This window comes from Heptranchias perlo, unplaced genomic scaffold, assembly GCF_035084215.1.
Source record: "Heptranchias perlo isolate sHepPer1 unplaced genomic scaffold, sHepPer1.hap1 HAP1_SCAFFOLD_54, whole genome shotgun sequence".
Taxonomy (NCBI): Eukaryota; Metazoa; Chordata; class Chondrichthyes; order Hexanchiformes; family Hexanchidae; genus Heptranchias; species Heptranchias perlo.
This window is the reverse complement of record NW_027139559.1, coordinates 1,902,070-1,916,885: the sequence shown is the minus strand read 5'-3', so window position 1 is coordinate 1,916,885 and position 14,816 is coordinate 1,902,070. Positions and strand designations below refer to the sequence as shown.

The 14,816-nt window shown below is 44.9% G+C and overlaps 3 non-coding genes across 3 annotated transcripts; all 3 read right to left on the bottom strand.

The window, feature by feature from the left end:
* Positions 1-620: 620 nt before the first annotated feature.
* On the bottom strand, positions 621-716 carry trnai-uau (transfer RNA isoleucine (anticodon UAU)). Its single transcript has 2 exons — positions 679-716; positions 621-656 (listed from the first exon to the last, which is right to left on the bottom strand). It is a non-coding gene; the product is annotated as a tRNA-Ile (tRNA).
* An 8,344-nt stretch (positions 717-9,060) lies between these two features.
* Positions 9,061-9,133, bottom strand: trnat-ugu (transfer RNA threonine (anticodon UGU)). Its single transcript has one exon. It is a non-coding gene; the product is annotated as a tRNA-Thr (tRNA).
* Positions 9,134-13,653: 4,520 nt separating this feature from the next.
* On the bottom strand, positions 13,654-13,743 carry trnar-ucg (transfer RNA arginine (anticodon UCG)). Its single transcript is given in 2 exon segments — positions 13,654-13,689; positions 13,707-13,743. It is a non-coding gene; the product is annotated as a tRNA-Arg (tRNA).
* Between the last annotated feature and the right edge of the window lie 1,073 nt (positions 13,744-14,816).

Below are 14,816 nucleotides of genomic sequence, written 5' to 3'. Positions count from 1 at the left end.
GAGTAGGAGGAATATTGTGTGGAGCATAAACACCAGCAGAGTCCAGTTGGGGCGAATGGCCCGTTTCTGTAAATTCTATCTCGAATCTATGTATTGTTTTATCGCAGGGTTACACTGTCGTATTGTGTAGTGTTTTGTTTCAAACACAGGTTCTGGATCTGAGACAATATCGTACACAGGCGAAAGTAAAAGGTACTACTTTATTGTAACACTAATAACATACAAGTACTGTAACAGACAAACAATCAATCACAAGCTCACGTGCGTCTGCCCGTCGGGGACCCCTGAAGTCGACGGCTGGTAATTGAGCCTGTGGTTCTCCAAGGCACCGTATGCACTCGCAGTCCTCGGTGAAGTCCTCAGAGTCTGGAAAGTCCCCGATAGTTATACTGGGGCATGAACAAGTGCATTTGTGGCGGACGGCCAGGTCAAACAGCTGGTGGCATGACGCGTCTTGCGCGTTGTAAACACATTTAGCTGCTGACAACACTTGTGATATGTCATAGAGTTCCCCCTTATGTGCCAGTGCCCACATGAGAACACGAAGAAGGAGATGCTTCAGGGAACAGACCAGCTGTCCCTTGAACTCCGGTGGAAATGTTAGAAGCAAAAGGTTAAACTGCTCCAGGTGAGGCTCGAACTCACAACCTCGGCATTTCTTGAGCCTGAATACTGTTATATAAGTACCGCGCGCTAACCGATTGCGCCACTGGAGCCGCGTTGGTTTAGTAGTCTCATCAAACACACTCATTTTCGGCCTGTAAGACTGCATATTCTTTCAGGCAGGTTTCCAAGTGGACACATGCCGCCACCTGCCACTTGGGCATTGGTGTTTTGGAAATCGAATTCTTTCCTGCCACACACGAAGCAAGTGTTCGATTAACGCCCAATGTAGCAGCATTTTCATTCTGCATTCATGACATCGCGTGAATTGCGATAAATTCATATTCAGCTTCGATCTGCACAACATCTTTTCTCCATGTGTGTTGTTTTCACTTCACCTCGGCTTCTATTCGCAAAGGGTGGGAGACGTTTTGGAACGCTCTTCTGCAGATGGAAGTTGATGGTAGCACACTTGTGAATGCTAATTCTGAGATTGATAGATTTCTGTGAAACAAGGGTATTAAGGGATATGGGGCGAAGCCGGGTACATGGAGTGAGGTCACAGCTCCGCCATGATCTCATTTAATGGTGCAACAAGATCGACGGGCTACGTATCACTGCTACTTGCTGCCTCCTGATATGCACCACCTTCACCTGCAAGAAAGCGGGATGTGTGGCTGAGTGATGTGCCTGTCATGGTTAAATAGCTGCCAGTGTGTGTGACCTATGAGTTGTGGCTGGGCGGCTTGCAACAGTGATAATGTGGAAGAGTGGGAGGAAGCCTCTGGTTACAAGAGTTGAGACTTTTCAATTGCTTTCTCTACCTGCCTTTCAATGATTTATGTGCTTGCACTCCCAAATCTCTGTGCTCCTCTACAATCCCTCGCTTCTAACCATTCAGAAAATTCGCCGATTTACGTGTCCAAAGTTGATGACCTCACACTTGCCCACTTTGAACTCTATTTGCCATAGTTTTGTCCATTCTCTTAATCTGTCTATGCGCCTTTGCAACTTCCTGCTCCCCTTTTCACTTACTGTCCGTTCTCACTTAGTCACATCTGCAAACTTGGATATCCAACCCTGTATTCCTTCATCCCAGTCATTAATAAATATGGTGGAGAGTTGAAGCCCCAGAACAGAACTCTGGGGAACATCACTGTCACATCCCGCCAATCAGAATACCTAAACTTTATCCCCACTCTCTGCCTCCTACATCCCAACTAATGTTCAACCCAAGTCAAATGGCTCGCTCCAATTCCGTGCCCTCTCATTTTGGCAAAAATAATTATTTCCCATTTTATTAAATTCCCGCGAGTTGAATATTACCAATTTCGCAAAATATTCCCTGCAGAAATTAAACACACATTACAGGGCATGTGTTGAGTGCATAGCAAGAAACCCGCGATTTAACTAATAAACAGTGAGAATACACATATTAACACTGAGCGCCAGATCTGAATCGAACCCATTACCCCGAGGTTCCGGGACCCCCACCACACTCACACACTCTCACAAATACACTGCGTTCATATTTAATACCAAATGAAAATCAGAAAATAGTAATCACGCCCAGTGGAATTGGAGAATGTTCGTATTTTACAGAACAGGAAGAGACCATTCGGCCCGTCGGGGCCCGCAGTAAATTATGTTCGCTCTCTCTGCTCTGTGTTGCTCTCAGTATAGATTTTCAGTTCACCAATTTGTCTTTTCCTCTCTCTATTTTACGGACTGAGTGTGGAAGAGGTTCGGTTTGGCGGCTAATCATTTCGATCAATTATTTGAACATAATTTATTTTGATTGTAAATTTCTCGGAGACCGAGCGGGAGTTCAGTTGTCAGTTTTCTGAAAGATTTATTTCGATTTCGGAAGCTGAAGGGCCAACTTGGTAAAAGAGCAGATAATCAATTAAATGACCAACATCCACAAAGTGAAAGCAAGAGACAGAATGAAGTAAAGGCTTTAATGAACACTGTTCCGGGTTTTGGATCATTTGGTGATCGTGGTCTAATAAAAAAAAGCACCTGATTTCGCTCTTTATCGTGATGTCATCAAAAGATTGCAGGTTCCAGTCCTGCTCTGGTCGGTTTTCACACTGGTGGATAACGTGTTCTACATGGGTCGGAACTGTTTTACATCCGACCATTTCTAACTGTCCCAGAAAAGACTTGAGGTAAATACATACATTCCTTGTCTTCCTGACTGTGCGATTTCAACATTGTCGATCTGGGTGCACGGGCAGGACATTTTGTACCGGTCACTTAATTCACACTGTTTGGATTCAGAAAGAAGGAAATAAAACGGCTTTTGGAAGCTACCGGTGCATCGAGGTGGCCGAAATCTTGAGGTGATGCTGATCTACTGCGCTCTGACCTATGATATAACTCGTTCCACGGACATTCCCCATAATTAATTCTCCTTCTGGATTAATTCCAATATGATGATGATGAGGATTATTATCGTTATTTTCATTATTATCGTTACTGTTTATCATTTTCCCCATTTCATTTCACGATGTGTTTAATTTGTGAGGATCTATTTTGCGTTGTTATTTGCCAAATCTGCATTTCTGCCTGTCCCTTTGTCTGCACGTGCTGTATTCTCAACAGCACATTTCAAATACAAGGGACTTAGAATGTCGAATGAAATCTCTTTCTCTAACATTGGGGAGTTGCTGTTTAGTGTTAGAGCTGAGCGCAACAATTGTAAGGATCTGCTGCTCCTCAATTTCTCTGCCCGTCCAGTAAACCGGGTACATCGAGGAGGCGGTTTGTAGATCGAGAGCACTGGCACTGCTTTTCCGTGAAATCTAGAACTCTCTCCCCGAAAAGGCTGTGGTGACTCCATGAAATGAAAATGTCAGGACTGAGATCGAGAGATTTTTGTTGGTTCAGGTTATCTGAGGGTGCGGAGAAAAGACGGGAAAATGGAGCTGAGGTACAGATCAGCGAGGAACTAGTTGAATGATGATGTGGAGATGCCGGTGATGAACTGGGGTGGAAAAATGAAAGGAATCTTACAACACCAGGTTATCGTCCAACAGTTTTATTTGAAAATCACAAGCTTTCGGAGATTATCTCTTTCGTCAGGTGAGTGAGTGAATGAGAGGTTCTCAAATCGCATATCTTATATTAAGCTGGGATTCAAAGGTGTCGTTGGTGTTCAGACAGGTTAGCCACGGAAAACAGTATGTCCCAGTATACTGAATACACAAGGGTCAAATGACACAGACAAGAAGAGAAAGAGACCCGAAAGGCAGAGAGAGAGAAGAGAGAATGTCCAGTTGTATTAAAAACAGATAACTTTTTTTTCCCGCTGGTGGGGTTACGTGTAGCGTGACATGAACCCAAGATCCCGGTTGAGGCCGTCCTCATGGGTGCGGAACTTGGCTATCAATTTCTGCTCGACGATTTTGCGTTGTCGTGTGTCTCCAAGGCCGCCTTGGAGAATGTTTACCCGAAGATCGGTGGCTGAATGTCCTTGACTGCTAAAGTGTTCCCCGACTGGGAGGGAACCCTCCTGTCTGGCGATTTTTGTGCGGTGTCCGTTCATCCGTTGTCGCAGTGTCTGCATGGTCTCGCCAATGTACCATGCTCTGGGGCATCCTTTCCTGAAAAGTATGAGGTAGACAACGTTGGCCGAGTCACAGGAGGATGAACCATGTACCTGGTGGGTGGTGTCCTCTCGTGTGATGGTGGTATTTGTGTCGATGATCTGGCATGTCTTGCAGAGGTTGCCGTGGCAGGGTTGTGTGGTGTCGTGGACGCTGTTCTCCAGAAAGCTGGGTAATTTGCTGCGAACGATGGTCTGTTTGAGGTTGGGTGTCTGTTTGAAGGCGAGTAGTGGAGGCTTGGGGATGGCCTTAGCGAGGTGTTCGCCGTCATCGAGGACGTGTTGAAGGCTGTGGAGAACATGGCGAAGTTTCTCCGCTCCGGGGAAGTGCTGGACGACGAAGGGTACTCTGTCGGTTGCGTCCCGTGTTTGTCTTCTGAGGAGGTCTATGCGATTCTTCGCTGTGGCCCGTCGGAACTGTCGATCGACAAGTCTAGCGTCATATCCCGTTCTTACGAGGGCGTCTTTCAGCGTCTGTAGGTGTCCATCGCGTTCCTCCTCGTCTGAGCAGATCCTGTGTATCCGCAGTGCCTGTCCATCGGGGATGGCCTCTTTGACGGAGTTTGGGTGGAAGCTGGATCGGTGGCGCTTCGTGTGGTTGTCCGTGGGCTTGCGGTAGAGTGAGGTGCTGAGATGCCCGTCTTTGATGGAGATTTGTGTGTCCAAGAAAAAAAACGATTCTGAAGAGTCGTCCATGGTGAGTTTGATGGTGGGATCGGTTCCTTATAGTTGAATGATGGTACAGGCTCGACCAGATGAATCGCTTCCATTTGTTCCTACGTACAGATCAGCCAAGATCTAATTGAATGGCTGAAAGGACTCGAGGGGATGAATGGCCTCCTCCTGTGCTGCACCGACAATGATCCTGTGATATCCCGGCCGCTCTGTGCTGCTGCCCTTGGAGTGTTTGATGGGACAGTTTAGAGGCAGTTTTACTTTGGATTTAACCCGTACTGTACATGCCCTGTGAATGTTTGATGGGGCAGTGAAGAGGGAGATTTACTCTGTAATCTAACTCGTGCTGTACCTGCCCTGTGAGTGTTTGACGGGACATTGTTGAGGGAGCTTTACTCTCCATCTAACCCCAGCTTCCCAGTTTTCACCATATCCATCAAACCCAACTAAGTCCTTCTCTCCATGCCTCTCAACCCACTTATCAAGCTTCTCACAATATCCCTCAACCCCCATCTCTCAGTCTGCTGTCGTAGCTCTGTAGCTCTGTTTAGATGTTTGGCTGATAAAAACGTGCGTGTGAAACCCCACGGAAAATCTGTGGGAAGTGCAAATCTACCGAACGGCTTGCCCGGTCGGTTCAGCACTCAGCAAAATTGACCTTGCTGCTTTTAGCTCTGTGACGCAATGGATACGTCATTGTGAGTAAATGAAACGGTTTTAAAGGTTGTGGGTTCAAATCCCACTAGCGTTGTATTTTAGATAACGGCTGCATAGTAATGATACTGAAGGGTGGGACCTTGTAATAAAAACCCAAGCTGTTCACCGATGTCCTTCATGGAAGGCAAACAGCCATCCCGACGCTTCCTGTTTTAAGAACATAAGAAACAAGAGCTGGAGTCGGTCACACGGCCCCTGGAGCCTGCTCCGTCATTCAATCAGATAATGGCTGATCTTCTACCTCAACTCCACTTTCCCGCCCGATCCCCATATCCCTTGATTCTCCGAGAGTCCTAAAATCGTTCTATCTCAGCCTTGAATATATTCAATGAATCAGCATCTACAGCCATCTGGGGTAAAGAATTCGAAATTTCACAACCCTCTGCGTGAACAAATTCCTCCTCATCAAAGTCTTGAATAACCGACCACTTGTCCTGCGACTATGCCCCTGGTTCATTTCTATCTAACTAGGAGAAACAATCTCTCAGCACCTAACTTGTCACGCCCCCTCACAATGTTTTACGTTTTAATGAGATCACCTCTCATTTTTCTAAACTTCAGAGAGTTTAGGCCCATTCTACTCAACCTCTCTTTATAGGACAACCCTCTCATCGGAGGAATTAATCTAGTCAACCTTCATTGCACGTTCTCGAAGGCAAGTATATCCTTCCTTAGATAAGGAGAGCAAAACTGTTGGCAGTACTTCAGGAGAGGTCTCACCAAAGCCCTCACAACTGCAATAAGACTTCGTTACTCTTGTCCTCCAACCACCTTGCAATAAAGGCCAACATGCCATTTGCTTTCCTAATTGCTTGCTGTACCCACGTAATAAATGTTATGACCTAGGTCACCCAAGTCTCTCTGAAGACCAACCTTTAATAGATTCTCACCATTGAAACAATATTCTGTTCTTCTATTCTGACTGCCAAAGTGAATAACTTCACATTTCTCCACGTTATACTCTATCTGCCACCTTCTTGCCCACTCAGTAAATCTTTTTATATCCCTTTGCAGATTCTTTGTCTCCTCCTCACAACTTGCTTTGCCGCCGAGCTTTGTATCGTCAGCAAAGGTGGATACAGTACACTCGTTCCCTTTATTTAATTCATTAATATAGATTGTAAATAGCTTAGGCCCAAGCACCGATCCTTGTGGCACCTCACTAATTACAGACTGCCAACCTGAGAATGACTCGTTATCCCTGCTCTCTGCTTTCTCTCCGTTAACTAATCTACTATCCATGCTAATATATTACCCCCAACCCCATGCGCCCTTACTTAATGGAACAACCTTTTATGTGGGAACTTATCGAATGCCTTTTGAAAATCCATGTAAACTACCGCCACTGGTTCCCCTTGATCTACCCTGCTGGTTACATCCTCAAAAAACTCGAATAAATTAGTCAAACAAGGGGCTCCAGTCCCACTCGACTTTCATGACACTTAATTCCCTCTGATCTGGATTGGCGAATCGCTCTCAAGGAGGAGGCTGATCTCCAGCTCAGGGGATTCATAGAGAAGAAATTAAAACATGGCCAGACCAAAGTGAATTTGCTGGCCTCCCATTCCAATCTCAGCACTCAGACTCCATTCAGTCTCACTGCCCGTCTGGACATTATAATCTCCAGGAAGTAAAGATCATCTCACCGAATTGAAACACCTCTTGATGAAACTCTTTGAACGGGATCCAGTGTCCGCGGAAGCCTCACTTACACGCTGAAATCCCCCAGGATAATGTGACACTTCAGCCAGTTCCTTTGTCTGAACACAGAGACGGAAGGAGTGCGGGCGGGGTCGCAACATGTGAGGAAACCACGTTCGATACAGACAGAGAGGGAGAGAAACGGGATAAATTAGAAAATGATAAGTCGTTGTAATTAAACTCAGTTTTCAGTCCTAAGAATTATCGGCGGAAGGGAAGAGTGATGGAACGAGGAAAAGCAATATAAACTAAACGGTATAATTCTAATAGGGGTGCAGGAACAGAGAGATCTGCGGGTCTATGTACACAAATCATTGAAGATGGTAGGGCAGGTTGAGAAAGCGGTTAAGAAAGCATACGGGAACCTGGGCTTTATGAATAGATGCATAGAGTTCAAAAGCAAGGAGGTTATGATGAACCTTTATAAAGCAGTGGTTGAGCCACAACTAGAGTATTGTTTCTAGTTCTGGGCACCGCACATTCGGAAGGATGTGAAGGCCTTAGAGAGGTTGCAGAAGAGATTTACTGCAATGATTCTAGGGATGAGGGACTTCAGTTCCGTGCATAGACTGGAGAAGCTGGGTCTGTTCTCCATTGAGCCAGAAGTTTGAGAGGAGATTTGATCGAGGTATTCAACATCATGAAGGGTCCAGGCAGAGTAGATAGAGAGAAACTGTTCCCATTGGCGGAGGGATCAAGTACCAGAGGACATAGATTTAAGGTCATGGGCAAAAGAACCAAAGGCGACATGAGAAAAAAGTTTTTGACACAGCGATGGTTGTGATCTGTAATGCAGTGCCTGAGGGGGTGGTGGAGGCAGATTCACTTGTGGCTTTCAAAAGGGAATTGGATCAGTACTTGAAGGGGAAAAAATGCAGAGCTTCGAGTATAGAGCGGGGAAATGGGATTAGCTGGATTTCTCTTGCAGAGAGCCGGCACGGACTCGAAGGGCCGAATGTACTCTTTCTGTGCTGGAACCATTCTATGACTCTATAATTCGAAGAGTGTTGTAGATAAGAACACACTGGAGAGCGCTCGCTCCGAATCTGCGGTTAATTCACTCCCTGCAGTTTGAAACACTCCGTTTTTCTTATATTGAGAAGAATCTTGTTGCTCGAACTGAAAAACCAATTTGAAATTTCACTTCCTGTCCGGTCTCGAGAATCAGGGGATGAAACTTTTGAAATTGTCGAATGTTTTCCTCTTGAAGTGAAGTGAACCGTGTAAATCCGGTTAAACCGGCGGGTCGGAATCCCCTTAGATTTAGAATCCAGCTATTCAATCCCTTCGCTAAAACAACTCTGGTTTAAGAATTAAAGTCGTTGACCAGAAGCGGTCCCGCGGTGTTGGTCTGTGTTTAATCTCCACCATGAATGTTTAGCTCTCCCCGAGAATCAGTTTGTCCAACGTCCTCACAGAAAGATTCGTTCCCTCCTGTCGACTTGATTTGGGAAAATACAGAATATCAGCGAACAGCTGAATTTTTATTCCGCAAATGATTTTTATTATTTAATGGAAATATAAAGGAGCAGGGGGCACTTTAACCTCACGGAGATGATTCGTTGCAATTGGAAACGCGTGGATGGGAATCTCTGGAACTAATTTAAATCGGCAGTCAACACAGAGAGGCTGGGAAGCAAAAACGAAGGGCTTCTGGAGGCTGCCAATGAGGAAGAGTGAACATTGATCTCGCTGCTCTCTGGAGCACAACGGGTGGAAAAATGGAAGCAAAGAAACAAACAACATGAACTTGAAGGCACCGCTGGGATTTGAACCCAGGACCCCCTGTTTACAAGACAGGTGCTTTAACCACTGAGCCACGGCGCCCACATTTGTACAAATCTTTCCCAACGTTATGGTATTGATACCTTTGTCAAGCGACTTTGTTGAGCCTTCCCCTTCAGAGCGTCTGCGCAATAACATCGATCTTTTGTTCAACGGTCTCAGCTTGAGAAACCATGGATATCAGTCGTGACCTTCTCTTTGTTATCCCCTGTCAGCACATCTTATATCCAGTCCTATTCATCCTGTTTTAATCCCACACTCTCCCCAAACTATCTGGTCTTACCCTATTGCATTTCTGATCTCTTCCCACGAAATGTTGGTGAGTACTGTGTGTGATACACCCGGCCCTGACCTCCTCCTGTGGTTGACCTCCGACAACTACTGCACAATAGTTTAACGTGTGTTTGTTTTACGTTATGAAATGTGTATTCGCGCTAGTCTACCCGGTGTACCTGTTCTCACACAAACGGCAATTTTGCTTCAGATCATTTTAATTTTAGAAAGTCTTACTGGATAAGACAAGTTGGACATTCAAAATTTGGTGAAGAGACGTTGATATTGTTCACTTGAAATAATTAGTGTACAACTCAATGATGCTGTACATCGGAATAGAAAGCGAGATTGAATGAACAGGAAGCGTCTGAAAGTATGGCTGATCGGCTGTGGGTGGCAGCGAAGTTTCACATGGCTGCATGGTCAAATGCCAGCGTTTCGTTGAACTTCGGGTCTTATTTTCACTTTGAGGTTTTCACAGATTGATAAATGAGAAGTCCGGAGATCGGATCCCAGTTAAGTCCCACTCCGCTTCCATTTTAAGTGAAAAATCACCAATTGGCGTCTCAGATTTTTTCATAGCTGCAGACGGCAGGAACGTATTTTTCCAAGAAAGATGGCAGTGATGGATAGAAGGAAGGAAGATGGGAGGGAGCAGAAATAAACTCGACTGAAAAGGAACAAAAGACTGAGCCTGAGAGTGAGATGGCAGGAGAGAAGCTGAGAGGCTGAAGTATGTGACTTTTCTCAGTCACTTCCTGCTGCCTCATAATTTCTTTACCTTCATTGTCCAATCGTAATTGGCTGCGGCGCGAATAATTGCGTAAATACAGCGAATTGGCGATCGCCGTTGACGGCAACCGTGGGCTGAGCGACGAAAACAACTTTCATCGTTTAACCGAGCCTTTCGGAGGAGCGGCGGAAATGTTCCAGAAATTATTGGGCAAATCACAAATTCCCGTATCTCACTTTCTGCAACATTTACCTATCGATAATGGCGCACGCTGTGAATGCATCATTTTGGCTCGAGGTCCCAGCAATTGCAGGATTATAATGATAACGAAATAATTCTGGTCCGATAACAGTGAGACCTTGTTCCGCTCCGGGATCCAACAGCCTTTCTCTGTCCCTGCTCTGTCCACTTATCCCAGTTATCCACAGAGAAAATGGGACCGGTCCAGTATTGTAAAAAACTGGTGAAAGAGAAAATCTGTCTCCTTCACCCGTAGAGAACAAGCGTCGAACAGGGAACCAAAGCAAATGGCGGCAGAGCACAGGCCTGGAGACCTCAGTGAATCAGCCGTCGGTGACATTAACCTCCCGATCAGGTCAATAAACACCAGACAGTTGTTTCTATCTCTCTGCCTGGTGCTGAATCCAGATATAAACGGTCGTTCCTGAGGCAATTGCTGAAAGCAGAGGGAAACCAATCAGGAAGAAAACAGTGTCGGCGACCGAGACCAGACCGGGATCCCGAGCCACACGGGCTGGATCCAATCACTGAGCAGCTCATCGCTTCAACCACCTTCGCGCTTCCCCCTCGGATCAGTTTCACCGAAACCGCTTCCTGTTTCTGGGTCAAATTCAATCTGATCGAGCGGATCAAACATAAAAATCGAACTCATATTTCTCCAGTGGCGCAGTCGGCAAGATCTGGTTCCAGATCCTATTCCTGATTCTTCGAACACTAATCCCTGACTCGCCAGCACGGGATGCAAAGACAATTCTGATTGAACAGCAAAAACTGACGGTTTTCAATAAAGACGCGAGGACGAGATTTACTGCAGCGCTCACTGAAACCTGTGGGGAAACACCGTGGGATTTCAAGGATTCCTCAAAATATTAAGGTACCTGATTTCAGTGAACACTCGGGAATGTGCTCCCAATATTTCTGAGTGACTTGGATGAAGGAATAGAGAGTTGTATATCAAAGTTTGCAAATGACAGTAAGATCGGTGGCACAGTTACCTGTGTGGGTGGGAGCAGGAAGTTACAAAGGGACAGAGACAGATTAAGTGACTCGCAAAACTGTGTTAAATGGAGTTTAATGTGGGGAAGTGTGAGGTAATTCACTTTGGATCCAATCAATCGGAAAATGGTCTCAATGTCGAGAGATTAGGAACAGTGGAGGAGCAAAGGGATTTGTGTGTCCATGTACACAAATCACTAAAAACGATTGGACAATAAAAAAAGGTAATCAAAAAGGTTAAAGGGACTGGAATATAAAGAGGAGGAAGTTATGCTTCAGTTGTATGGAGCCTTGGTCAGACTAAATCTGGAGAACTGCGTTCAGTTCTGGGCACCGCCCCTCAGGAAGGAGTTATTGGCCTTGGAGGGGGTGCAGCGCAGATTCACCAGGTCTAACCTGGTCTTAAAGGGTTAAATTATGAGGACAGGTTGCATGAACTTGGATTGTATTCCCTTCAGTTTGAAAGGTTGATCTGATTGAGGTATTTAAAACGATAAAACGATTCGTAAGAGTAGATGCAGAGAAGTTATTTCCTCCGGTGATGGGGACGGGGCGGGACATAATTCAGAGCTCGGATTTTCACGGTGAAATCAGGAAGCACTTTATTACGTTGCACATACAGACGGCAATGTCGTTTCTTATCTCATACATTCTGCAAAGTCTTACTTGATAATGAATGTCACGCATTGAAAACGATTTTGGTAAAGAAGGCCTGATCGCGTCGGCTTGAAATAGATAGTGTACAACATGGACTTGGATGGACAGGGCAGAATTTCAAAGTGTGCAGGTGACACGAAACTCGGCAATGTGATAAACAATTTAAAGGATAGTAACAGACTTCAGGACGACATAGGCAGAGTGATGAAATGGCCAGACGCATGGCAGATGAAATTTAACGCAAAGAAGTGTGAAGTGGTAAGTTTTGGCCTGAAGAATGAGGAGAGACAATATAAATCGAATGGTACAATTTTAAATCGGGTGCAGGAACACAGAGATATGGAGATCTATGTAAATAAATCTTTGAATGTGGCAGGACAAGTTGAGAAGGCTGTTAAATCAGCATATGGGATCATTGGCTTAGAGCCATAGAGTATAAAAGAAAGGAAGTTATGCTAAACCTTTATAAAACACTGGTTAGGCCTCAGCTGAAATATTGTATTCAATTATTGGCCCCACACTCTCGGAAGGATATCAAGGCTTTCGAGAGGGTGCAGCAGATAATTACAAGAATGCTGATTTAAACCCAGGCTCCTGATCCAAACAGTGAATGGTCTTTTGGAGACATCGAGGGAGAACAGGAACAGAGAAGGAAACAAACTGCGGACTGGATTCCAATTGCGCTCGGGCGTTATTGTTAACTAAAGACACCGTGGAATGGGTTAAACAGAAGAATTGTTGGGGATTTAAATGTTCGGGATTTAAACCCAGACTTTCTCCCATGTTCCCAAATAGCGATCGAATAATCGGGAGATGGTGAAATGCAGGAGATTCAGGAGGGACCGAAGTCCTTCAATCTCTGCAGCAGTTACTGGGAACCGAGCCATGGGTGGGATTCCAGTTCAAAACGGGAGACTCTTAACAATGAGAGAGATCGTGGGCTCAAATCTGGACCCGACCTCCCTCCAAATTTAATTTTTCGTCATGAAGAGCGGGCGGAGGAATTAAATTTAACAGAAAAAATGTACAGACTTGGTTCAAATCTAATAACTGGACAGGTTCAAGATTGTTAAAAAGTTTTGAAATTCGATTTCATCCTGATGGATAAAGTTAACCCTTTATGTTCCAGCTCCCTTTTCATTTGCTTTTCCTGTTAATCTTTCATTCGCTGTTAACCCCAGAGGCAGCAAGGAAGGACAGAAAGGTTTATCTCCGATCCGTCCTCTCGACTCGACCTTTATCTCATCACAGCAGGTGTAAAATTCCAATTGTCACTCTCCATTTAAACAAAATATAAACAATCCAGGGACATAGACTTAAAACACCGGTTTCGAATTGATAGTAATATCATTCAAGACCATTTTAATTGTACAAAACTTACGTAGGGCCGCAACAAAATTTCAATACAATAACGACACGGATGGGATTCCGACCCACACGGACAGAGCAGAATGGATTAATCGACCATTTCTGAATCCAAACAATAGAAACAAAGTCACTTTTGCACAATGTCCTGCCCGAGCACCCAGACCGACAATGTTGAATGTGTCGGGCCAACTTCTGTGAGCAAAGGCATTTGTGGATTCCGTTCAATAAGGTCAGTCACTGTTCGAAACGGCCCGGTGTCAAACAGTAACGGCGCACGTTGGAAGGAATGTAAAAACGACCGCGGCAGGACTCGAACCTGCAATCTTCTGATAACATCGACGATTAATACCGAAGTCAGACGCCTTATCCATTAGGCTACGCGGCCGCTGCTGCAAAGTTTCAGCAAAAGATCTTAAACCGGGGGCAGGGGTTGTTAAGACTCTGCTTGGATCTTTCACTGACTTTCACTTTGTTGATGTTGTTCATTTATTGTTTTCTTTCTTGGAGCAAGTTGGCTCTCCTGTTTCCGACTAATCAGGAAACTGAGAACTGAACTCCCGCTGGGTCTCCGAGAAACCTACAATCAGAATAAACAATGTTCAAATCTTTGATCAAAGTGTTTAGCCTCAAAATTGAATCTCTTTCGCACTCAGCCTGCAAAATAGAGAGAGGGGAAATAAAATAACAAGACAAATCGGTTAACTAAAAATGTACACGGAGAACAACACCGAGCGGAGAATGTGAACAGAATTTAATATCCAAGCCCGACGGGCCGAGTGGTCTCATCTCGTCCTGTAAAATACGAACAATCCCCAATTCTGCTGGGTGCGATTATTATATTCTGATGTTCTGTGTTTGGTAAATATAAACGCGGACGGGGTCCCGCACCATGGGGTAAACGGGTCAGATCCAGACCTGGCGCTCAGTGTTAATGTTAATATTGAGCACGGGATTCTATCCGTGTAATAATAAATTCGCGCGTTTCTTGCCATATATTCGACACATCCCCTTGCTGTGTGTTTAATCAGGGCAGGGAATGTTTTGCTGTTTTAGTGATAATCATTTTTCAGGGAATTAGTAAACTCGTCTCGAAACATGAGATTTCCAGTTTCTATTTCGCTAAATGGAGTTGAGGTGCAGATCAGCGATGAGCTGCTGTGACTCCGCCGCGCCGGTTTAACCGGAATTAGACGTTTCAGTGAAGTGAAGTGAACCGTCTCAATCCGGTTTATTTCTTTATTTATAACATTTTATATTTTGAGTGACAGATTTATCTAAAACTCTTTGAGAGTTCAGTTGTCAGTTTTCTGATCAGTTGGAATCTGAAGAAAAGAAAAATAAGGAAAGAAAAACATTACAAAGGTCAAAACTCGAACTGATACAATCACCTTGTCTCCGTCTTAAAAGGTGATTCGTTCTCCCCGGAGACCAGTTCAATATTTATCCCTTCAGCAACAT